This window comes from Thamnophis sirtalis, unplaced genomic scaffold (assembly GCF_051295495.1).
Source record: "Thamnophis sirtalis isolate CommonGarterSnake01/CBP01778 unplaced genomic scaffold, rThaSir2_p1.2 scaffold_5, whole genome shotgun sequence".
Taxonomy (NCBI): domain Eukaryota; kingdom Metazoa; phylum Chordata; class Lepidosauria; order Squamata; family Natricidae; genus Thamnophis; species Thamnophis sirtalis.
In genome coordinates this window covers 66,487,975-66,515,572 of record NW_028261385.1, presented here as the reverse complement: position 1 = coordinate 66,515,572, position 27,598 = coordinate 66,487,975, and positions in this window count along the sequence as shown.

The following is a 27,598-nucleotide window of genomic DNA, read 5'->3' as shown; positions in this document are numbered from 1 at the left end:
GCTTTTTCTCTGCATTGGACAAGTGGTCAGTACTAAATTGCCAATAGAACCTCGGATCCAGATAAACAGCAATAATTCATGTCTACTTAAGAGTCAGCAGTTTTAAAGAAGTTTCTAAATGTCAGTTGTAAAAAAGGAATTTCTTTGCACTTCATCCGACACTTCTGCACCATTATAAAAAAGAAAGATATATTTTTTTCTATAAGGTCTGTTGAATTTGTACCTATTAGAGATAACTATCCACTGCCTCTTATTTTGGATCTGTTTAGCATCTTCATAAGGCAAGATTTTCATTAAATTGGATTTGAGAAGAACTTACAATTTAATTCAGATGAAGTAGAGCCATGAATATTTAACAGCTTTTGACACTCGTTATGGCAAGTTTGACTATACAATAATGCCTTTGATCTAGTTAATTACTCTGCAGTCATTTCCAGATTTGTGAACAAGATAATTTCAGATATTCTGAGCAATATGTTGTAGTTTACCTAGATGACATCTCATTTTTTTCAGAAGTTTTTTCTCTGCATTTTACTCACAATAGATGTGTGTTAAAATACCTACACAAAGGTTCTATGTTAATTAGGAAGTGTGTGGTTGGTATTTTTTCCTTGGACCTTATGAATTATTGAATATCTAGAGAAGGGAGACAGAGTCAATAATGGTACAACCTATTCTCATATGGCAGCCACCTAGAAATGTTAAAGATGTCCAACTTTTGGAAGAGGGCATGATTGCAAACTCTTACAGTTGATTCCTGGTTTTGCTGAGTGCACAAGACCCTGGGGAAAAGGTCTTAATTTAACTGATCTACTCTAAAACAAGTAGCCTTTCAGGCTTGATTGTCACCCCCCTCCAAGTCTCTGCTCTGCCATCCAGATCTTAGCCTCTCTTTTATTTTATAGATTGATGCCTCAAACTCTGTTTTGAACTCTATTCTTCAGGCTTCGAGGGTAGAAGGAAGACTTATTGCTCTGCACATTTTATTCTAGACTCCCTTCCAGCTGAACAGAAATAAAGAGCTGTGAGCAATAAGAGTACAATGTACAAGAGTATAATAAAGATATTTCTTAAGCAGAGAAGCTCATTCAATGCAAGCGTAGGAAGATCACAAGAATTTGGAATGCCCTTAGAAGACTTGGGCCATCATTCTATGTCTGATCAGTTAAGCACAATTTTTCCATTTAACTTCTATGTTCTTATGTTTCTAGCTCACAAAAATTAATTGTCAGAAGCTGTGTCATGCAAATCTGTATATTTTGTCTGTCCCCTCTTGAACCCTTCTTCAAAGAATGAAAGAAATGAAAAGAAGAAATGTTAGGCATGTGAAAGCAGGAATTGGATCTGTTGGATTAGATTTGCTTGCAATTGAACCCATTGGCCAAGTGATTGGATGAATAACCTCTGCTGAGTTCTATAGATTGATTCTACTCCCTTTTCTATGACTGCAGTTTTTTTTTTCATTATCATAATGTGCATGCTCCCTTCCTCTCCAAGAAGAGGTGCTGCAACTTTGCCATTATAATAAGACGGAAAAGAATGTGGGAGTTTTTAAAATATTGTAATTTTTGCTAGGGATTCCTGTTGGACAAAGAGGATGTCAAAAACAGAATTGGTGTGAGGGATTTGGTTTCCTCATGTCATATCTGTCATCAAACCAAGGCTATCCATGATTTATTATTATTATTATTATTACTTTGTATGGCATAGCAAAATACAACATCACAGAAACAAGATATAAAACATGTATCGAAATGTAAAACACCAAAGCAGTGAATTATTTTACAAACACACAGTATGAGTGATGAATAAAATTATGAATAAAATTAAAATATGTATGAGGATTTTTTGGAGTAACTAAACCTATGGCCAGATATCTGAATCATTTAGACATTGGACAGATGATGTATTTCATTCAGGGATCCAGGGAATCTTCTGATGAGGCATTACATCACAATATGATGTGAAGTTTGTGGGACATTCACAGTTAGAATTATCAACTGACCCCCGCCATTTATATTTCCAATATTGACACTTACCATGGTTAGTTTGGATTTAGTTAAGCATTGTCCAAATTTTCCTTGCAAGATCAAAGCCAAAAGGACATTGTATATAGTTCAATGTAGACTAGCCTCCTTGTGGTGCATCCCAGGAAATGTGACTTTATCCCTGCTAAATAGTTTAAACATTCTGGCTGCTGGACCTCACCAGGATTTCCCAGCAAGAAGAAGCAGCATGAATACTGCTGTCCATGCTAAGCCTGATGACTATGTTCTCCTTGAGACACAGTTTCTTTTATTATTGATCTCTCAGACATGCATGGGTTTGTTTTTTTAACCTTTCTCCCTGTAGTGGTTTTGTTTATCAAGATGGCTCTTTTTGTCCATTTAAAGGACAACTTCTATTCTGGAAACTGTGCATAGGTTTCTTGGCCACCTTTTCAGATATGATTGCATCTTGGTTTTGGAAAACCTTTTTTTTTCAGTTGCTAGACATTCATATTCATCTGTTATCATCTCATGTGGAAACCATGGAGATAACCTTCGAAAAACTATCCAGAAGCTGTTAAGACAACAACAGGTGTAGAAGCATGTGTTAAGTGAAGGGAGGTTAGGAAAATATTACAAAAAGCTTCAGAATGGCTCCTCCCAGACCTTGTAGGGCATAAGAAGAAGAGAAAGCAAAACACTTACAAACTTACAAGAGTCTATACTTTAATCTGTCTCAATAAAGCATAATTCTAGTCCTCCTATGGAATCATTTTTGATAAAAACTGACCTCTCATCACCAGGAGTCAAATGAGTAGACAAAAAAGTGGTGCTGGAACAATATTTGTCTTTGCTATGTATGCTCTGAACGTGACAATTGTCCTAATCAGTTGTCATTTGAAGAATTTGCTTATAACAACTCTGTATTCCTCTATTGGTATATTTCCTTCCAAGAACTTTATGGCTATAACCCATGCTGTTGATCTTGTCTCTGCAGTTTGTCCAGCCTTGATTTTCCCTCCCACCAAAGGTAGGTGGCACAGCTCTTCTTAAAGGAGCATCCAGATTTGGCCTAGGCTGATATAAATAGGCAGCAGTTCAGGGGTGGGATTCAAAAGTTTTAGCAACTGGTTCTCTGCCTGTTTGCTGGGTGGGCATGGCCTGCTCAGCCTCATGGTGGGGGAAGAGGAGTTTTCACCCTCCTGAGGCTGAGAAGGCTTTCCTTGAGCCTTCGAGAGGTCGAAAAATGGTCTCTCCTGGGCTCTGGAGGCTCTCCAGAGGCTGGAAATTGGCTTGTTTCCGCACTTCTGGAAGGCTCAATTTTTCCCCTGCCCAGGTTCTGAAGGCTTTTCTTGAGCCTCCGGGGGGATGAAAATGGCCTCCCACAGACTCCAGAGTCCCTTCAGAGGCCGGAAATGGGTCCATTTCCACAATTCTGGAACTTCCAGGAGGCCCATTTTTCACCCTCCCACGCGGGCACTCCACTTACCTGGATCCAAAATGGGCTGCATGGAGATTCCTGGGAGGAGCAGTGCAGGGTGGGCCAGTCCTTGCAACTACCAGTTTGGCGAACCAGATGTAAAATTAGCATCCAATTTGCACGAACCTGTCCGAACCGGCTGAATCCCACCCTGCAGCAGTTGGACCAGGATTGACTTTCCCCTATGTTTTTACCTTGGTTTTGTCCATTAAAAAGAAACTGCACCCAAAGTTCATTGGCCATTTCCCTATGACCATTCAGAATAGCCCAGCAAACATTCATTTGCCATATAAGAGCCGAGGTGGCGCAGTGGTTAAATGCAGCACTGCAGGCTACTGCTAGATCAGCAGTTCAGCGGTTCAAATCTCACCGGCTCAGGGTTGACTCAGCCTTCCATCCTTCCGAGGTGGGTAAAATGAGGACCCAGATTGTTGGGGGCAATATGCTGACTCTCTGTAAACCGCTTAGAGAGGGCTGAAAGCCCTATGAAGCGGTATATAAGTCTACTGCTATTGCTACTGCTATTAGCTGCTACGATGAAAATATATGTGGCAATTCTCTGTTTAGTCCTTGGATGGGAGGGGCTTCTTGCTCTTTGCATTTTGAAGTTCCTCCCACCAATCCACCCACCCATTCTGTTAGACAAAAGAGAAATATGAGATAGAGCATGATTTGTTTAGCAGTCAGCTTTCACTAGCTATATGTCCACATTGTTCCTTAAAGCATTGACTTTAATGTTTTAATTCATCTCACTTAAATCTTCAGATACTCAGGTTTTTCTTCCTGAATCGGTTGCCTAGCTTAAATTTAGTGAAATCCTCACCCACTGACAATGAACTTGATAATGTTCTGTAACTTCTTAAAATATTGTTAGAAGAAAAATAAAGCTCCCTATACTCTTATTATATGTGCATCAAAGGCCCATGAACACATTCAGCTGTCTATTTGAATTAAACGTCTTTTAGCTCTAATTTATCAAATTATTCCACAAAGCAGGACTAAATATATGTTCCCTGCCTATCTGGAAATCAAGAGTTCTCAAATAAACAGAAATTCTTTCCCATCGTCTCTTAATTGTCACTTGCTGTAGATGTCAAACTAACAGAGAAGCAGAATCTAATTTCCTTGTTTGATTCACCATGAAATTAAACTGAACTGACAATTTTTATTTTCACCTGGCAACTTTGCCCCACACTATTTAAGTCTAGTTAATCACGTACGGTTATCTATTGCATACACTCATCTCTCCTTACCACACCTCTGATTTGCAGTATCCCACATCCCGATCTCCTTCCAACAGCCTGGCCTTGGATTATATTTGCAGTTTTGTAAGGTGTAAAGGAATGCAAGGACATAGTTAGCAGAGCTGCCAGAAGATATATCATGTCACAAAATTATTTGCTGAGAGATGAAGGCGAAGCTGATTAGGGGAAAGGAGAAATAGAGAGACTTGCATAACTCAAAAAAAAAAAAAAAAAAAAACCACCCCAGCTAATAATTTTCTTATCTGTTATAACATGAGAGAGGTGGGTTTTCATCTTAATTTATTATGGAAGGCCCTGACCAAGCCAGTCTTTCAAGGGCTTTTTATGCATTAGTCCTTTCTACTTGCTGTTTGCCATTCCTACACGCTGATAGTACAATATGCTCCATAATTGGCCTCTACATATAATCACAATCGTGTACTGGACTAAGACAAAGCTGAATTTAAAAGGATTTGCCAGTTAAAATAGAATAAAACAAAAACAGAAGCACCCAGTCAATACACATGAAGGCTAGAAATTCCAGGAGCTGCAGATCAATATAGTTGATGGGTGCCAGGTTGGAGAATCCGGGTGCATTGTGTTGTTTGTCAGATACTGATACAATTGGTTAGATAGCACAATGGATGAAGAAAATAAAGAACTTACTAGAGAACTTCATTAATTTAATTACCCAAAGTATCAGAAACATTCAGAATTGTGTTGTTTGCTTTCCCAACTTCTGTTAAAATTTTCAACTTTAGACTTAGTTCTTAGAGTAGTAGAGGACAATGAGCAATGAGCAAGTTACATCTTTTTCTCCAAGTCAGCATGAACTTGTATTCTCTCATCAGGTTTTGCACACTGAATATTTTCTAAATATGCTTTTTGTGTGCCTGTGAAGCAATCAACAACCATCTGCTGTTTAGTCAGGTAAGATCCCAGTAAGATAATTACAGGCACCAAGTTTTATAATATTCTATGTGAACATATGCTTTATATTTGTTGTTGTTGTATGCAAGAATATATGTTAGATATCACCTTAATATTTAGACAGAAGTCCTCTCCAGAGCAAGCCTGCTATCAGTTCACACCCTGCTGATGAAAGGCCAGACACACTTTGCAGGCCATGTTGCAAGGATGCCAGACCATCGCATCCCCAAACAGTTCTTCTATGGTGAGCTGTCTCAAGGAAAGAGATCGCACGGGGGACAAAGGAAGCGATACAAAGACATGTTGAAAGCCTCCTTCAAGTCCCTGGGTAACCCTGGTACAAGATCGTTCAACATGTCTATCTGACATGTGGCAGAACATTTCATGACAGTATAGGCCTTACCAGCCACCTGCGGACACATCGCAGACAGTCCACAGCCTCTTGGATGTCAAGGTTGTCTTTGAACACGATGGACAAACGTCATCAATATTTAGACACCTTTACTCTAAAACTTCTTCAATAAGTATAATTGGAACACCAGTGTTCAATATGGACTCCTTGGAATAACTCCATTGTGTAAAATCTATTCTGTATTCTGTTCAGAATGAATTGCTGTGAAAATAATACAAGATTATATTTTCTTGTTATTATTCTCAGCACCTAAATAACTGTGAAGAGTGAGCCTGACCAAGAAGAGTTTTATTATTCAGGTTTCATGTCAGACAATAAGCAGTTGAGTTATAGAAACTTAGAAATTGGCAAAGCCTTAGCAAAACTTCTACATTAATTTATGAGTGAATTCATTAAGGTAAGCATGGGGGGCTACCTGTCCCACAAAAACCAGAATCGCAACATCCTCTCCACTAGAGTTGACACTTCATTAGAGATGCTTTGAAATACTCTTGTTTGTTTCTCACCTTTAGTGAGTTTTCTTACAAACATTCCAGCAATGTCAGGTGCATATTAATTGTTTTGTTTCTCCATGTTAACTGTAGTCTGTGTTTCTCTGAAATTCTTAACAAGAAGTTTGTCTTAGGCATAATGGGGTTGGTAAAAACCTACAGCTGCCAGTCTGAAAATGTGTTGGGACTTTTTGAGCTATGTTGGCCAGGAATTCTAGGAAATATTGTGCCAATAGTTGGGAAAAGTATGGTTGAAATGTGATTAATTACTGATTTGGGCAATCATTTGTTGTATAGAACCATCAAAGGTATTTGATTGCTCTATGCAACAATGTTCTAAAAAGACTAATTACCCATCATCCATAAAAAAGAAAATGAGGGCACTTAAAAAGAAAGAAAAAGGAAAATTAGAATAGGTTAATCTCCATTATTTTAAACTTAATTAAGTTTATGTGAGATCTATATTAAAGATTACCTTTTATTATCATGAACCAAAACTCACAACTTTAAATTAATCCTTAGTATAATCAAAAGTAAGATATGCAGGATAAATTCAGTCTAGGAAATGTAATTTTTTTTCAAAAAACAATCTTCTTCCTTCTCAGGGACTAGGGCAGGATTCTATCATCTGAAGCCCCAAGGCCACATTTTACCACCTAGTCTTGAATTAGCATACAGAGCTCCTTCAAAGTTGCCAATAAATTGTAATTCGTGATATGACTGAAAGGGAAATATATTAAGTGCGGGATGGAATAGGTTTTCATATTAAATGTCATTAATGTAATTTAAATCAAATTTTGTCCTCCTCCCATATATTTTTGGAAGTTCAGAAAACACACACACACATCCTTGATTAAGTTCTGGTTGCTAAAAGTTGCATAATTAAAAAAGCTGGAACAGTAAAATATGGAGTGGGAAAATCATCAAATTCATTGTCACTTAATTCAAATAAATTGATCCAGGTTGAAACAAGCTTGTCTATATGTTCTCTTTCAGATTGCCTTACCTTGTCAACAGATAAAACACCACATTGTAAGTCAGGAATGATCAATATTTGCAGACTAGCCCATATTCAGATGCAGAATGAGATGAGTCCTATGGATGAAATCCAGATGCAAAAACTCAGGCACGCTTACCAAATTTCTCCTTCTGCCTCTTGCACACCTTCAGGATGGCTGGGAGATGAATTAAGACACATACACACTTGCTATTTCTCAAAATCTTCGCATGATTATTATTTTGCTAATTCAACAGACAAGGTTTTAACCAAGGATCTCTGGGAAAGGGGATGTAAATCTTATCCTATCTCCATCACCTTGAACAATATCATTTGATCCATATCCAGATCACAATTCCCTTCCACTCAGCTGATGGCTGACCAGTTGAGCCTGTGGGGGAAAAAGTTGCAGAACCTTGGACTGAGTCAGAACAAGGCATGCATGTAGGTGCACAGGATCATCATATATGTTCGCATAGAGTGTAGGTCAGTGTTGGCAAACCTTTTTGATACTGAGTGCTGAAATGGGAGTGTACACGTGGGGGGAGCATCGAAAACAAAAAGAGCAGTTCCCTGGCACTATGCGCACCATCACCTGGTCATCTGGTTTCCGGCGCTCCCATGGAGACCAACTGGCCGACGTGCATGTGTGCAATGGAACCCAGAAGAGCAACGGGCGATGGCTGACTTGCCAGGCGAGAGGGCTGTGTGTGCCACCTCTGGCATGTGTGCCATGGATTCACCATCATAGGTTTGTTTGTTGTTTGTTTGTTTATTGGTCTTGTATGCCACCCACTCCCAAAGGACTCCGGGTGGCTTACAATAAAAAGGGGAAGGGGATAAATAAGACAATATAAAATTTAAAATACAACAACATTCACAATTTAAAGTGGGGCTGGATACTTCAACAGCCCCAGGCCTGCTGGAACAGCCAGGACTTAATAGCTTTACGGAAGACCGGGAGGGTAGTAAGGGTCCAGATCTCAATGGGGAGGTCGTTCCAGAGGGCTGGAGCTGCAACAGAGAAGGCCCTCCCCCGGGGGGTCGCCAGCCAGCATTGGCTGGCAGATGGAATCCGGAGAAGGCCAAGTCTGTGCAATCGAATCGGTCTTAGGGAGGTAATTGGCAGGAGGCGGTTTCTCAGGTACCCAGGTCCGATGTCAGAGTGCAATGACACTTGCAGAGTTGATAACTACAAATGAGAGAAATACTTAAGAATTAAACACCTTTTTTAGAATTGACCAATAATAAACTTTCTTTGGCATCGCATGTACTACTAGATTGACTAGGTACTGAAGATAAAAGTTGGGCTTTTCAAACAGACAGTGAACACTGCCTCATGCTGTGCTTCTAGTTAATGAGTGTTACATAAAAGCATTATTACAACCAACTATGTGAGTCTGCACTGATGATTCCATAGCCATCTGACTCAACAATTAAATTACCCAAACGTTCTAAAACACCATTTAACTCCCCATTATTATAGAATGTGTCTGCCTGATAATGACTGCAGAATTCAGAAACATGGGGTTAATCTAGGATTTTTTTTTCATGGAGTTGTGATGACTTCCTAGATTCAAAATAACCTAAGCCAGAACACAAATTCAGTATTTTATATATGCAATTTCATAACTGGGTATTATACTTAAACATAAATAAAATTTAGTTTATGAAATTTAGTATATTATTGTAATATTCACATCCAGGTAACCAAAGCTTGTCCCCCACCCCATTGCAGAGTGGCTATATTTGGCTAGTATTTCCTCAACCTTTTGCCTGAATTTTGCTGATATTAATGATTGTTCCCATTCCTTCCCTTAAACCCATCCATAAAAGCTCAAAGATGGCTTTAGATGTTTGATTTCAGGAGATTTTGGAGGGGATGATGTGGCTTAAGGTACATAGAAGGAAATAAAACTGATTTGAAGACAGCAAAGTCCACATTTTGGATAGAGACAACTGATGGTTTGAAAGAGAGGTCAAAGAGAATGTTCCACATGTTTTGGGATTGCAGTATTATCTGATTACAATAATATAAAGTCACAGCTACCAGTTCTTAGCTGTGTTGGCCTTGATATGCATTCAGTTCTTCCCAAGAACCTAGGAAGTGGTATATATATATCAGTGTTGTATATGTGCAAATCCAAGCAGTGTGGTCTTTTGTAATTGTCAGATGGAAATGTTGTCATGCACAGGTCTGTTAAATGCCATCCAAATTTTTTGGGTATGGCCTCCAGTGTGTGTGCTGATACCACTGGGATCATCATGCCAATTTATGCCATAATCTTTCAAATTCAGATTTCAGATCTTGATATTCTGTGATCTTTTCCAATGCTTTGTCTTCTATTCTACAGGTAATGCTACAGAGGTAGGTTCCTACCAGTTCAGACCGATTCATCCGAGTAGCTAGTAACTCGCCCCGACCTGGTTCTATCGTTGGCGCTGCCATCTTGATTTTCATTTCTGCCCATAGCAATAGCAATAGCAGTTAGACTTATATACCGCTTCATAGGGCTTTCAGCCCTCTCTAAGCAGTTTACAGAGTCAGCATATTGCCCCCAACAACAATCCGCGTCCTCATTTTACTCTCCTCGGAAGGATGGAAGGCTGAGTCAACCCTGAGCCAGTGAGATTTGAACAGCCGAACTGCAGAACTGCAGTCAGCTGAAGTAGCCTGCAGTGCTGCATTTAACCACTGCGCCACCTCAGCTCTATGCACAGAACAATCCTCTTTGCAAAAAAGATTTTTTCTTTTCTAACATTGTTCACATGTGCAGACCTTTTAGACCCTTTTCATGCAAATGTGCATGAACACGGAGCATATGTTTGGCATGCATATGATCAATGTGAGCGTGCACGTGCAAAAAGAATTTGTGCACCGAACCAGCAGTAATGCAGCAACCCACCCCTGTAATGCTCCACTTATAACCTCAAAAGGCACTTGTGACTTACTGTTATTCCAATGGACCAAGAGAGAGGACCACTGGTTTGAAAGAGGCCATCTATGTAAAAATGGAACAGCCCTCTCTCAACAGACAAGGAGGGATACAACATCATCTATCTCCAACCTACAACACAGTTCTTTCAACATTTCCAAGAAGGCTCCACACCCATTTGCACCACTCAGATGACCCTGATGACACAGATAAACCTCCAAGTGACCTTAATGACCTACTGAAAGAATGCAAATGACCAGCTGACTGCAAGGAGCCTAAATCCTTCCATTACCCAGCAGCCAGTCACGGGTAAAGAAGCTTCTTGGATGAGAAGTGAAACATCTTCAAAGAAAAACCAGAAAGTCCAGTTGCCTCTTGAAAAAGCCCCTTTTGGGGAAAACTGATAAAAGTATGTAAATTAAAAGCAATTATTCATACTTCCATGTAAGTAATGTATTGAATCCATCAACCAAAGACCCAAGAAAATTTGGAAATCACTTAACAAAAATAGAAGAGAGAGGAGAAAATTATATTTAACTTCTAAAAAGGGCATTTTTCAGTCCTTATCTTGCTGGACAAACTTGTTTCAAGTTGCTTTGTTTTTCAGAAGTCCAATAACAATTGTAAGTCCCTGTTCTCTTCTTGAGATGTACATCAAATCTCACTCCCTTCAAACAATTTTCATCATCAACAATATCTTACTTTTCTCTGTGTTTACAATATATAATTGTATAATTTAACTTTAAAACCCTTGCTTTAATTGGAAAGGAAATCCAATGCTTCCTGTTGTGGCCCAGCAGGAGCCATTGGAGCTGCCACCAGACTCCGACAGCGAGGGGCCTTATGAGTCGGCTCTGGAGGATGTGGAGGACCCTGGACAGGGTTCCGACGCTGAGCAGGGTGCAGAGAGACTGGTTGGCCACCTGGTGACGCCTGAGCCTTGGACCAGTGGGGAGGAGACAAGGGAGAGTGATCCAGAAGCCAGCAGTGAGTTGTTCCTGGATGCATGCCATCAAAGAGCTACTAGGCATCAGGAATAATTACGCAATTACAGGAGGTAATTGCGCTCAGCTGGCGGTCATTAGGCTCCTCTCCAGACTATAAAAAAGACTGCTTGTGCACACTCCCCTCTTGCAGAAGTCAATGCATTGACTAAAGAGAACTGTTGTAACTAACTTGGCAGGCTGGATTGCTGCCAAGTTTTGTCTGAGTTGCTGCCAAGGTTTGTCTGAGTTGCTACCAAGGTCCTTATCTGTTTGCTTGCTTAGCTTTCAGCCACCGAGATTTTGTTTTTGCTATTAAAGTACATTCTAGTTAAGCTTGTCTTGGCAGTCATTACTGGACGGAGGAGGGGGGTCAGAACAGCTTCCTATCAAAGCAAAATAAAGAGTAATCAATGGCCCTAGAATTACTTATTCAGTCAACTATTACATTCTTACAACTAGAGGTCCAACTTCTGTTCCACCTTTCTTTTTTAAACTTTTTTATTAATAACTATTGTCTTTATATAAATGATAGGAAGGTTTACTTTTCCATCCAATCCCTTGCTTGAGCAGTAGATCCTATACCATTTCAGATAAATGGTTGTCCAATCATTTTTTTTAAGCCTGCAATGATAAAACACCCACAACTATTGATGGAGCACTATTCTTGACAACGAAGAAAATAGAAATTAACCATTAAAAATATCATAGTTCATAATATGGGGACTTACAGAATGTGATAGAAGAGTAGCTACAAATAAATAAACATGCTGAATAACAAACCATCTTTGTGCTTATTTGTTTATTTAATAAATGTATATGGTTGCCAAGCTATCAAAGGAATTCTGGCTGGTAAACAAGAATAAAGTGAAATATGGATTAGATCAGAGGTGATATTTAGCAGGTTCTCACCAGTTCTGGAGAAACGGTAATGGAAATTTTGAGTAGTTCGGAGAACTGGTAAATGCCACCTCTGACTAGCCCCGCCCCCATCTATTCTCTGCCACCTGAGTCCCAGCTGATCAGAAAGAAATGGGATTTTGCAGTATCCTTCCTCTGGAATGGAGAGGGAATGAAGATTTTACACTATCCTTCCCATGTCATGCTCACCAAGCCATGCCACACCCACCAAGCCATGCCACACCCATCAAGCCATGCCACACCCACCAAGCCACACTCACAGAACTGGTGTTAAAAAAACTTGAATCCTACCACTGGATTGTTCAGTATAGAGGGGGGTTGCTCCAGTTTTACTACCGGTTCGTTTCGCACACGCATCAGAATTTACTGTGAACTGTGAACGCACGTGTATTTTTGAACAACATGCCGGCAATGGCAGAGGCGACCTGAGAACCGGTTCAGGGGCATGGCCAGCCTGGGTCACTGCTGGTTCTGTGACTCAGGCCAAAATACCACTACCGGTTTGGCTAAACCAGGCTGAACCAGCAGCAACCCACCTCTGATACAGTACATTCATTCATTATTAACTTATTACACACTGTCTCAGGGTAATCAAACATTGCTAATACTTCCACTGTAATTAATACAAAAATGTGCAAAATTATTTCAGGAAAGCATCAATTGTATGATAATTCTATAACAATTTTTTCAGTGAAAAAAAAACGAATTCATCAGGGCCTTCAGATTACTTTCAGGATTATTAAAAGCGGTGATATGGGTATGATTAACCTGATAAAAGCATTTTGTTTTAAATGAATATCTCAGGTAAATTAAGAAGGAAGCCTGGTTGTAATTGCTCCTATTTCATTGGACTGTCTTTGTATGTAGAGGTAGCATGTGTGGGTGGGTGTATGTGAATTCATTCTAGTGTCATTTTTCATACCCATTACAGTGTGGGCTCATTAAAATTCTCACTGCAGCACCAAAGCTGGTCGGACTGAAATGAGGCTGACAATCCTCATGTCTGCCACACAGATAACCAGACCTTATGAAGGTGAAATTAGTTTTCAGGAGCTGTGCTGCTCACTTGATTGATTCCGTCTTAGGAGTCATATGACTTAATGTTTCCTGCATGGGCTTCCACTGTCATGCAAACATGACCCGATAACACATTGTCAGGAGCGCACCAGAGAGCTAACAGCAATCTAACATCTTTCTACTGGGTGTGAAGTTCCATCTGAAATGTGCATATTTGATAAGCAGCACTTCCTCTATCTGTCCTTTTCATTTTCCAATAGTTTATCTTCCCTGCTTCACTGAGTGCCAAGCAATAATGCACAGCTGGGAACTGTGGCAGGTGGCCTCCAACTACCCTATAGGGACGATCCCAACCCTCAGGGCAGAAAGATATCCAGGTCAATTGTAAAAGCTCACTGCCACTAGAAGTGATGAAGTCAAATCTCCCTCGTCATGCCCTCATCCTCAAAACAAAATTGTTGCTGGGTTCCATTATAAGTGCTTTTTTTAAATGCTCTTGGTATGACCATGTCTGAGGCCAAGCCACCATTTACAGAGTGAGAATAATATGCTTCTGGACTGTTTCTCAAAACTGCTAAAGCAAACAAAATACATTCATTTAAATTTTACTTTCTTCTTGTGGATGTTTTATTCACCAGAGCAGAAGTGGGTTCCTACCGGTTCGGACCGGTTTGGCTGAACCGGTAGTGATTTGCTGGCCTGGGTTGCCAGAACCGGCAGTGACCCAGGCCTACCACGCCTCCAAACTGGTTCATCAGTCAGCACAGAATGTTTTATTTCATTTTTTAATGTTCTGCACATGCACAGACCTATTTATGGACAACTATGAACGTGCACTGAGTGCATGTCTGGCATGCGCAAAAGCAATAGCAGTTAGACTTATATACCGCTTCATAGGGCTTTCAGCCCTCTCTAAGCGGTTTACAGAGTCAGCATATCGCCCCCACAGTCTGGGTCCTCATTTCACCCACCTCGGAAGGATGGAAGGCTGAGTCAACCCTGAGCCGGTGAGATTTGAACCGCCAAACTGCAGATAACAGTCAGCTGAAGTGGCTGCAGTACAGCACTCTAACCACTGTGCCACCTCGACTCTGCAAAGTGTGTGTGCAGGCCCAAAATTGTGCATGCACCGAACCGGCAGTAATGCTGGCAGCAACCCACCCCTGCGCCAGAGGATAAGAAGATGAGGCGGCAGGGGAAAGAGATGTTTCCTAGGGTATCATCTTATAAGAGATCCCACAGCCGCATAATAGGAAGAGAAAGAAACTCAGAAAGGAACTTCTGTAACTATGCTGGTTGTAAAAAAACATAGCAATAGATTTGTACTTGCAAGACTGATGCCAATCTTCTTAGGCAAACATGACCAGATGCTTCTGGTCAGGGTGGGCTTCAAAATTTTTAGCAAGAGGTTCTCTGCCCAGTTGCTGGGTGGACGTGGCCTAGTGCACCTCCTGCACCATGGCAGGGGGGATTTTTGCCCTCCTCGGGTCTGGAGGCTTTCTTCAAGCCTCCAGGAGGGTGAAAATGGCCTCCCCATGCTCCAGAGGTCCTCTGGAGTCCTTCCCAAACTTCTTACATGCCTGTTTTTTGCCCTCCCCAAGCCTCTGCATGTGCCCTGCACTTACCTGCATTCAAAATGTGCTGTGTTGGGACTCCTGGGAAGGTTGGGGTGGGTGAGGCCAGCCAGGAGTAGGATTTGGGGGTTCTTTCAACCGCACAGAATCTTAGCTAGAGGTTCTCCCGAAACCCTGCAAACCCTCAGCAGCTGACCCCTGCTTTTGGTCTAATTCAACTTTATAGTAAGGCTTACCAAAATCTTGCAAGCCTGAAAGTACAAATTACCCACAGTCTCCTTTACAGTCTGAGAAGTTATGGAAGATCCCTTCTGGACCTTTTTCCATTATGTGATTGCAGACTATACCCTCTCTTTTCAGACCATTCCCTAGATAGCATCTCTCCTCTCCTCCCCTACCCCCAAGATCATTTCCACATACCATTACAAGGGCAGCGATTCTGCCACCCACCCTTGTTCTACTAGTTGGTAAGTCATTTTGCATTGAGTGATTAGTGGCAAAGGAGAGAGGTGAGGTCATACCGTATATGTGGACATGTTAGGATGAGGTGTACTACTGTAACAGTTAAAAACCAGTAAAGGAGAATATTTGTAGCTCAGGGTTGAAATGAGGGGTCCTTGATGCTTTCGGAACTTACTTGTTTTCTTGCAGACATTTCATTACCCTAACTAGGTAACATCATCACTGCTAGTAAGGAGTGCTGTTTGCTGCAACTGTTCTTTAATCTCTATTGGATTATTTCTTTGATATTACGGTAACTCTAGTCCCACGGCAAGTTATTCTGCGGCAAGCTGGCCATGGTGAGTTGTCCCGTGGCAAGTTATCCCATTCTTCAGAAAATGACCTCTCTGCCAATTTGGGTTAGGAGTAATTCTGCTGGTCACCATCAAGCTCTGCTGGGATGTAGTATTACTGTATATCCAACTACCTGATCATTTGGAGGATTTCCTTTGAGTACATGTGCACATCGTGCTGTTCATTTTCATTTTGTCAAGAGTGCAGGCCATCTTTTTCAGGGCAAATTGCTTTCAAAACTGAAGGCCATTTAAACCAATTTCCCAAGGAGTGTGTGTGTGTGTGTGTGTGTGTGTGTGTGTGTGTGTGCATGTGTGTGTGTGTGTGTGTGTGTGTCTATGTGGGCAGCAGAGGAATCAGTGGCTCCAAAGGGAAAATGATGAGTGCCTACCAGACTCTGCCAGGCTGAGTGTTCCTTTGGAACCGTGCCAGTGTGCCTCCATGTGTTTGTATTAAACCCACTTATTAATCTGTTTGTGTCACCTATTATATTATGAGAATGGCAGCTATTATCTTTCCTGGTTTCTTTATAAAAGTGGGCTTTTTTATTTTGCTTTACTCATCTTCTCCTGCCTTTTAACTAGCTTCCAGTCCTCGACAACACTTACCACGTGATCATTTAATTTTCCCATCTTAATGACATAATTGAGGAAAGCAGGTATTTTCAGGCATGATGGATGTTGATTGCTCCTTCTGAGCGGGCTAAAAGTAAAACATGCACATTTTCAAAGCCTGTCCTCCTTTGAACAAAACACTTTATTTCTTCTAGGTGAGCTTTTGAGAAAGTCTGGGTGAGAAACACATAAAAGCTTAATTGTCTTGTCTCTTCTTTCCACATCTATCTCTGGCACTTAGGCAACCGCTGCGATGCAAATGAGTGCATTTTCTCTCTTTTGAATCATACGCTTTGAAACCAGAATCTGCTGTCTTCTGCATGCAGGTTTTTTTTTTTAGCCATCTGCCTTTCTCTGTTTGCGTCAGCATTGCCACACACCATTCCCTTTCACAACAGGAAAGTATTTTTACCCTGAACCTTGGAACAGCTTGCAAAGAAGAATTCGAACAGACTGATTGTCATCTGTCCATAATGTCACCAGTGAAGAAATCTTACTGGGAACAAGAAGGAGAAACAGGGATGTCCAATCTTGGCAACTGTAAGCCCTGTGGACTTCAGCCATGCTGGCTGGGGAATTCTGGGACTGGAAATCCACAAGTTTAAAATTTGCCAAGGCTGGACACCCCTGACGTGCTTTATGGAGCCCACCTAGATTTTTGCTCCTGTCTAGCTGTTCATGCACCAGTAATGTTATTTAAAATATCTCTCTCAGCAAAACTGTTGCTGTATACTGTACAGGCCAGGGAGAACATTTTGAGGAGAGCATGTGTCAGTGGCCAAATTTGGCATCATTCACCTACAGAATTCAAGCGAAAAGCAAACCAACTCATCTTGTGGTTACAAATTTCTACTGTGTGTAGAAATCTATGGCAGAAATCTAGATTTAGCATTCTAGTGGCCTCAGTTGTCTTTCTCATTTTTAAAGTCACCATCATAAAAAATATTTGGTGGTAAGATAATTTGGGACTGTGGATGGAATGATTGGGTAGAGGATATCCAAAGGCTTTTAAAATTACAATGCTTATTTGTCTACTTACTTCCAAAAGTGGTATGTCAACTCTCCTTTGTTGGTTATTGTGGTCCTAGACATCTGCCCCAAAGTTCTGTCAGAGTAACATTTTATGTGGGCATATTGTGGAATTCAAACCTTTATAATGAATGATAATGATCCAGCCAGGTCATTCACTGGCGACCCAGTGTTGACGAACCTTTTCAGCACCAAGGGCTGAAATGGGAGAGTGCATGCGTGAAGAGGGACACCGGAAACCGGAAAACTAGGTGACCGGTGCGCAGGTGTGAAAGTGCTAAAAATGGAAGAGCAGTTGGTCTTTGTACATGTGGGAATGCCAGAAACCGGAACAGCAGCTGTCTGGCACACATGACTGGCGTGCATGCGCAGGAGCATGGAAAACTGGAAGATCAGCTGGTCTTTGCCTGTGCAGTAGCACCGGAAACTGGAAGAGCAGCTCCTTGGAGCGCCAGAACCCAGAAGACCAATGGGTGACAGCTGGCGTGCCCAAAGAGATGGCTCTACATGCCAATTCCAGCACGTGTGCCATAGATTCACCATCAGGGGGCTACACTGTCAAAGGACTGAACATACCAGGGTTGATAAGAAATGCATTGTGAAGAGATGTTTCCACTTTCTTGCTCCTTTCATGGTGCCGTTCCGATTCCCCCACCCCCAAATGTAAGATCATTCAACCAAAGCAAAAATGCAAATCCATTTGTTTCAACCAATCTCTTAGTACTTGTCTCCATTTCTCCTTCTAAGTCTGCTTCATCCTTATCTATTTCAGTTTGCAGGCTTCCATTGAGAAGGTCAGGATAATTAATCCACAGCCTTCCATAGCTCCTAGCAAAGAACTGGATTCCCCACCCCCCTCTGGATGGCAGATGTAAGACATTTTAATTATTTATTGATGTGCAAATCACAAGAGAAATATGCTGTCATATTCACTTCCCTCTCACTGAAAATCTAAGCAGACTGCAAGTTGGCTTGCTAAGCCTGACTTGCAAATCACAGGCCAAATATGTTTTTAGTCTCCTGCTTCTTACCTCATTCCACCCTCAATAGATTGCAAACAAACAAGTTTATGTCAATATTAGCATTCTCTCCCCACCTTCTACGATGATTCGACCAGCTCACTATTACTCAGAAAACAGCCAGGATAAAGAGATAGTATGTTTTCCTAGGAAGCAATGACGTGGATGTTTCTGGAGATGGGTTCCTTTTAACAACTAAGTTAAAACACTACAGGAGGCAAAATGCTCTTGAAATGCAAACCCACACCCTCTTTTCATTGCCATTGCCCTGAGACTAGTTACGCTTCTGGGAATTGGTGTCATTTTGGATAGTGGCAGTGATCAGTTCAAGTGCAGGTCAGGTAATTAAAATATTCAGATAGAATGTCCGGCATTCTAGGTTAGCAAAGGCTCTTACTAAGCGCTTCTGTTTAAAGATGGGAAATGAATAAAAAATAATTGTAACCTGTGCACTTGGAAGGTCTTATAGAAACTGGTGGAACAGAAGTAGAACAGCATAAAAATTGCAATACAGCATAATGCACTATTAAATAAAATGAAATGAATAACAGAGTTGGAATCTTCTAGACCAGGGTATCAAACTCAATTTAATTGAGGGACGCATTAGAGTTGTGTTTGACATCGGGATGGGGGTGGAGAGGGTGTGCCTATGTGTGGCCACGGTGGGCATGGCAAGCTCAACATCACTTGTGTTGGGGGTGCCTTAGCAGTAGACTTATATACCGCTTCATAGGGCTTTCAGCCCTCTCTAAGCGGTTTACAGAGAGTCAGCATATTGCCCCCAACAATCTGGGTCCTCATTTTACCCACCTCGGAAGGATGGAAGGCTGAGTCAACCCTGAGCCGGTGAGATTTGAACCGCTGAACTGCTGATCTAGCAGTAGCCTGCAGTGCTGCATTTAACCACTGCACCACCTTGGCTCTCCTTGGTGCCTGTGGTGGCCCAAGTGCTCTGCCAGAGAAAATGACCTCCCAAGCTCTGTTTTTGGCTGCAATGGCCTCCTGCAATCCTCTACCAATGAAAACGAAGCTCAGGAGGGCTCTCCCGCACGTGCAGCTCTCCCAAGCTCCATTTTCAATGGCAGAGGCAGAGTGGGCCAGTCCTTCACTTTTGACAGGGCGGCTCCATGGGCCAGTTCTAAGCATCCCGTGGGCCGGATCCAGCCCCTGGACCTTGAGTTTGACACCCCTGTTCTAGGCAAACTCTTTGCTCAAGCAAAAGACCCTACCCCATTGCACACAAAAGATAATGTCTTATTTGAAAGGTCATCATGCAAGGAAATGGCTGATGGGAAAAATCCAAATATGGTCAGGATTCAAATTCAGAGCAGCTGTTATGTGCAAAAAAAATAACTAAATAATACTATTTTAAGTAGGGTCTGTGAGATTTCCACCTTTATTGGGGCAGCTAGCTATCAGTAAAGATAGATTTTAGATCACCACATCTATGACAGGGTTAGGGTTAGGAAACGAAATAATCTCAGAATAAAGTAAACTAGACAATTCCAGACACTATTTGGAGAAGGTTAGTAGAACCTGCTATAAGTAGAATTTGTATGAACCAGGGAAACAGTTTTTGCTAATCCTTCAAAAAGTACTAGTATAAGGCCAGAAAAATTCTTTTTCTTATCAGTTCTCATTCTATTTGATAAAAGAGAAGAAGCCACATTAGAAATTCTTTCAGAAACTAAAAAACCTGGGTAGTTTTTCCTTCCTTCCTTCCTTCCTCCCTCCCTCCCTCCCTCCCTCCCTCCCTTCCTTCCTTCCTTCCTTCCTTCCTTCCTTCCGTATGATGTTCTCCCCTCCTAAAGAATGGAAGATTTTGGGGGATATTAAATGAGGCAGAATATTATATTTCCCCAAAGGAGAAATGGAGAAACATGTTCTTAAAGGCAGAAAGCAGCCCTGGTCTTCCTGCATAGTAAAACAACCTTAGGCAGAAGAGACAGCTCTTTAGACGTACAGATTTTGTATCCATTAAGAAAGGCTGGGCCATCCTATTCATAAACAAAACACCTTCAGCCACAGCTCCTCAGGCTGGGATTAAGAATTTAGCCAAATTCTAAGAATAGGACATAACCTCTAGAACAGAATAGGATTAACCCACCACCATTAGAATAGTAAAAGGCACAAGGCTCACTATATTGCACAACCTCCTGGAGCATCTCAGAACCCTATAAAAATCCATCCATTCCTAAGCCAAGGAGCCAGCCATCACAAAAACATTGCTGTTGTCACTGAAGTTTCTTGAAACCAAATAAATCTTCTTTCCTTGCAGCCAGTCAGCCTCCATTTTATTTCTAGCACATTTTTCCCAGATTAGAACTGGACCAGATCTTTGTTTGTTTCTTTGTTTGTTTCTTTGTTTGTTCGTTCGTTCCTTCCTTCCTTCCTTCCTTCCTTCCTTCTTTCCTTCGTTCCTTCCTTCTTTTTTAATAATGAAGAGGCCGTAGGAGAGATGGATGTGGCTCTTTCTTCCCTTATCCCTCCCAAACCTCTTCTTTCTTCAGTTAAATTGTAAGAAATGATTTAGTAAACAAACTCCTCCATTTGAAGATTTTCTGGTTTTGCTGTCACTACTAAAGAGAAATTGTGCTCTGCGTAAATGGTAAACCTAGTTCTCCTTTTGGAGAAAGTTGGAGAAAACATGTAGCCCACATTTCTGCTCATCAGTGTTGATGCCAGAAAGAAAAAAAAGGCCCATTCAGATATTGATCTGTGCACAAGGTTTTATCTTTTCCTTCTGGCACATTTGCCCATGGCCTCATTGCTTTTGCTTTTGTTTTCAAAAAAGTATGTTGTGTTGTCTAACTAAGCAAATTAATTTCTTTTAATTAAGGGTTATTCAAACAAACCCCAGCTTTACAGTGAGGTTTGATTTTTGACAGACTGAGATCAAAACTGATTGCATTTTGTCTACGTTTGGACACAACAACAGGTGGCAATTAGCTGAAAACAATAGCTGATATTTCCAATCTCTTCTTCTCGTCAGAGGAAAGAACATGAACTGAAGTGTTCATGCACAAAGCATTAAGTGTTGATAAATATGCCCACCTGTGTTTCAAAAGCAATCATCACTTATACACCCCCTCACACCCTGGGAACAAACAATAGAGTAATTCAAAATCGGTTGAGTTCATTTCAAGTATACTGTAGGATTAAGCAATTAAATTTGTTTTTGCCAAGACAATTTAAACAATAATGACAATTTAAACCACCCCGTAAATAGATATGGTAGTGATTTTAAAAAAAGAGCTATTTCACAAAGAATGACCCGTGAAAACAAAAACAACCCTACGGAGGCTGCTCTCTCAGGCTGGCATTGTAGTCCCAAACAGTGGCATAAGAACTGCTTACGGGAACCCTTCCTTCAGAAAAAGAGAGTCATTGTATGTTCTTTACATCAGGAATGAAATGCTACCAGTTCGGGCCAGTTTGCCCAAACCAGTAGTAAAAAATGCTTTAAAAAGTAAAAAAAAAGTTCTGACAATCAGCTGTGCCTGATTGTCTGTGCGGTTCCTCCTTGTTGCAAGGGCCATTTTGTGTGAAATCCAGCTGCTTTTACATTATGTGTATGTCAATTGTGTAGCTTTTGTGTTATTTTTGTGTAAAGTGTGCTCTCTGTGACTCTGTGAGGTTCCTGCTTGTTTCAGGAGCCATGTTTTGTGAAGTCCAGCTGCTTTGACATTGTGTGAGAGTCAGTTGTGCAGCTACGCACCCACGGTCACATGACCACCAAGCCATGCCCATCCGGTCATATGACCACCAAGCCATGCCCACTAAGCCATGCACACCCAACCATGCCCAGAGAACCGGTAGGGAAACTTTTTGAATTTCACCACTGCTTTACATGGTAAAGATAAACAAAAGGCCACAAGACAAATGTATTTTGTCAGAATTTTCCACAAACCAGGTCACAATTAGAGAAGCAATTGCAACCACCCACACCATGGATTACGGGAGAGCCAGAAAGACCCTCACCAAATCAAGGGTGTCTGAGAGGAATAGTAAAAAGAAGCCAAGATATTAGCTGCAAATGTACAATTAAAGTCCTACCATTGTTAATGTTTTGCATATGCTATGCGCATGAAAAAATGGTGGAACTTCAGTTGCACCACCATCAAACCATATTGATTCTTTTGTACCATATTTTACAGATAACCCTGCCTTATTATATTCCCAATGTATAGACAGATAATTCAGTTCCCTTAGTTAGCTTTAAGGTGAGCATGTCCTGAGTGTTAATAGGATTTGCTTTTCTCCAAGTATGTAACTTTTGTTTGACTTTTCACAGGTAAAATAATAGAACAGCAAACCTATCCACGAAAGATTGATAGCCAATTGTGCATAAATCAAAGGCTATGCTTTGTCTACTTGGTTCTTTTCATTCATTTATTTTATGTGCGTGTGTATATATGCATAGGTGCGTGCACCTTTGAGTCAATGTTGACTCCTGGCGACTACCTGGGCAAGTCCCTGCAGTATTTTGACAAGATTTCAGATGTGGTTTGCCACTACCTGCTTCTTAGGGCTGAGAGAGAATGACTGACCCCAAATCACTCTGCTGTCTTTATGTGTAAGGCAGGACTAAAACCAATGGATTCCTGGTTTTGCATTTCAAATTTGTTTTCTCTTTGTGTGATTCCTCTGGTTTGCTCTCGCTTCTGCTCATTTCTCAGTTTTGTTCCTTACACATGATCATTTGCAAATTGTCTCTGTGGGGGAGAGTTGGGTAATGACTCATCAGAATAGCCTGGGCTATTCACGCTCTTCTTGCAACTCACTTCCTCCACAGACAGGCAGCTCACCCACTGATGGGTGCACAATTCACCATCATCACAAGATCTTTTAGCACTCTGAAAGATATGGAGCATTGCAGTTACAGAGGTGTCATAATAATCAAAACATTTTGTCTGCTTACCAGAGTCCTACTAAAATCTTCTAAACCTTTCTGTTGCTGTCTTCACTCTTCTTTTATTATTATTTTTTCTTGCCTGGTTTGTTTCTTCAAAACTAAATGCTAGATGGGTTGCATTTTTCAAATCAACCACTAGATGACCAGGTATCAAAACAGAAGCTTTAATACAGCTTTATGAGAGCAAATTGTAGCTTTCCAGAGTTGAGAATTTGCAAATTACATTTTCCTGAATAATAGGTGAGAGAGGGAGAGAGAGAGAGAGGAAAAACAAAGGAAGAGGGGAAAAAGAGGTATTATTCTAAAGCTCATTATATCATGCAGACACATTATTTTATCACCCTTAACCTGCATTGAAAATATGTGGGCTACCTAATATTGAGAAATAAGCAATGCAATGAAAATGACAAATATTTCATTAGTTTATGGATGCAAAACTGGGAGAAAAATTGAAGCATTTGCCTTAGCATAAAGCCTAACCTGCAGATTCCAACAGCTTCCTTCAACTTGTATAAAGGACTGACATCCAGAATTTGACTACCTCAAGTTGCTAATGTTCTCATATATATATTTCACGAGAATGTATCTCCATGTTCTCCATAGAGAATAGCTAGGCATCAAGTAATGCGCCTGGAAAATTACTCAGTGGTATTTTTGCTAACTTATGAGCTTTTAAGACAGATCACTGATAACTTATGAAGCTTCAGCACAGATTATTTATAACTTATGAACCTTCAGAATGGATCATTGGTTTTCCTCATTTCAAACTAAGAGGTATAAAACCCAGGTCAAATTTGTTGACACCTATTCAGATATTGTCTGGTACCCACTGAAATCAAAGAAAGCACTACAAGCTTATGGCAGAAAGCACCCAAAACCAAGATAGTGGCTGTGCTGGTGACACCATCTTAACATATATTTTTTATAGGAGCCATGGTAGTGCAATAGTTAGAATGCCGTACTGCAGGCTACTTCTGCTGACTGCTGGCCGCCTGCAGTTTGGCAGTTCGAGTCTCACTGGCTCAAGGTTGACTCAGCCTACCATCCTTCCGAGGTTGGTAAAATGAGGTCCCAGATTGTTTGGGGGCAATAGGCTGACTCTGTAAATCTCTTAGAGAGGGCTGTAAAGCACTGTGAAGCAGTATATAAGTCTAAATGTTATATCCTATCCTATGCCTGAGTGCACAATGCAAGTTCAAAACGGAATACAAATAGTTCTCAACTTATCATGACTTGTTTAACGACCATTCAAAGTTAAAATGGCACTGAAAAAAGTGACTTATGGCCATATGATCACACTTACAATAGTTGTAACATTCCCATGGTCAGGTGATCAAAATTTGGACGGATGTATTTATGACAGTTGCAGTGTCCCAAGGTCATGTGGTCACCTTTTGTGAACATCTGGCAAGCAAAGTCAATGGGGAAGCCAGAGTCACTTAACAACTGTGTTACTAACTTAACAACTGCAGTGATTCCCTTTACAACTGTAGCAGGAAGGGTCACAACATGGAGCAGAAGTCAATTAACAACTGTCTTGCCTAGCAGTGGAAATTTCAGGCTCAGTTTACAGGTTGAGGACTACCTGTAAATAGATTGCACGTACACAACTTACATTTGATTTTCAGCTGAGCTTAGATAGCATAATTTTCAGTACCTTCCAGGAAAAGCAGAAAGTTCATTTCTATTCAAATAGTTTGCCATCAGCTGCAGGGCATCACATTAGATATTACAATGTAATAGTTATTACTGACCTTCATTGTTGTTGTTGTTAGTTGTGAAGTCATGTCTGACCCACTGCGACCCCTTGGACAACATTCCTCCAGGTCTTCCTGTCCTCTATCATCCTCCGGAGTCCATTTAAGCTCATGCTTACTGCTTCGGTGACTCCATCCAGCCACCTCATTTTCTGTCGTCCCCTTTTCCACTTGCCTCAATCAATCCCAGCATCAGGCTCTTCTCCAGTGAGTCCTTCCTTCTCATTAGGTGGCCAAAGTATTTGAGTTTCATCTTCAGGATCTGGCCTTCTAAAGAGCAGTCAGGGTTGATCTCCTCTAGGACTGACCTGTTTGATCTTCTTAGTAACTCTAAATTTTGCCAGCAATGTTCAATAGTTATCTAGAACACTTTCTGGAGAATTGTAATATGAAAGCCAGTTCTCATGTAATCAATAAGTTTCTATAAAGTATTAATGGCTTTCATCAACTATTCACTTTCAAATAACTAGCTTGTCTGTCCCAGAAGCAGAAAATAGCTCTATACACCTCCTGATAAGCAATATATTAGAAGATACAGGTAGTCCTCAATTTATAACCACAATTGATCCCAACATCTCTGTTGCTAGGTGAGACATTTGTTAAATGAGGTTTGCTCCATTTTATGACCTTTCTTGCCACAGTTGTTAATTCAATCACTTCAATTGTCAAATTAGCCACATGGTTGTAAAGTGAATCTGGCTTCCCCATTGATTTTGCTTGTCACAGATGTGGATCACATTACCTCAGGACACTGCAACTGTCATAAATATGAGTCAGTTGCCAAGCATCATAACTTGTTGTAACTTTGAAGAGCCACTAAATGAACTGTTATAAGTCGAAGGCTACCTGTATATATAGTAAAAAAGATAGAATCCTTAGTGCTCTCTGAGGTTGGTTATTTGCTTGCAGATGTTTTGTAACTCAACTACGAAACATCATCAGTGTGAGTGAGCAGGGCAAGCTACTGCACATAAGCAGGAAGCCAACCACACACACAGCCTAGAGCTAAGAAGAAATTGATCAGTGGAACAACTTGCCTCCAGAAGTTGTGAATGCTCCAACACTGGAAGTTTTTAAAAGGAGATTGGACAACCATTTATCTGAAATGGTATAGAGTTTTCTGCCTAAGCAGGAAGTTGGACTAGAAGACTTCCAAGGTCCCTTCCAACTATGTTATTCTATTCTATTCTATTCTATTCTATTCTATGTAGAATATTCTGTTCTGTTCTGTTCACGGATGATTTTATCTAGTTGGGTAATGAAAAGTCTACAAAAAACAACCAACTTCAAAGAGCCACAAGTGATATTTCCACCTAGATTCCCTAGGTTATGTAGATGGTCTAAGATTGGCCAAATAAAAGTATTCAATTCAATTTCCCTTTTTCTCCCCCATTGCTTGGAAGTATGCTGTTTTAAAAAGATCAAGATTTTGCAGGATACAGCAAACAGCTGAACTCTTATCAAGCTAAGGTACAACACCAGCCTAAAGCAAGCAGAAAGGGGCAGGCCACTCATGTCGCACAAAGCTTTCCAAAGGAAAAAAAAACCTTTCAAGCTTCTTTCTGCAGGAACTGGATGCTTTAAGATAAGCCATCGTCATGGCACAAGGGAAGACTCATTTGCAGAATGTAGAAGACAGACACCCGCTTGGCTTTCCTCATTATTGCTACTGTGGCCAGGAGACACTGGCCATTCTTTTCCTTGACCCTACTTATCCTTTCTGCCCTGAGGCATTTATTTCCTAACTGCTGTGGCTTTTGCGTCCTCTGAGGGGGAGGAACTACGTGTCAGATGCACGCCCGATGGAGAAAGGCACTCAGGGGAATAATGAAGAGTTTTGTAGCTGGCCCAGCCCAAGAAACCCATGAATAATCAATGGTACTTCAGGCTGCCTGGATAATTGAATTGCAGACTTAGTAATAACCTGAGATTTATCTCTAGAATTACATCGAGGCCTAATTTTAAATCTATGTAGAGGGAGGTGAGGAAAGTACTGATCTTAAGGATTATTTACCTACTTTGCTTGACTAAAGGAAATGAAACAAAGCCAGATATGTGCACACACAAACACACACAAACACAGACATACGTGCCATTTACTGTGCATCCTTCTTGAATCTCTGGCTACTTCTGTGAACTGAATCACCACATGCAGCCCATCCGTTGCCTCTAATTGAAAAATAGGGAGACATTAAACGAATTCATTTCCAGAAAGAATAAATTATTGCAAATCATTTTAGGTGCCTTTTAAAAAAAAACTTTGCAGAACTTCATACACTGCTATGCAATCTGTCATTTTCTCTTGCTTTATTTGAAAGGTGACAGAAACTTCAAAATAAATTTATGTTCTTTTTTTCCTTCATAGACTTAAAAAAAACTGACAAACCTCAGGCGACTAACTGCTGAAGATGGGTGATTAATAATTTTAACACAAAGAGCAATAGCATGTTAAAAGGAAGTAGGATTTACTAATATTGTAGGCCTTTTACTAGGGAC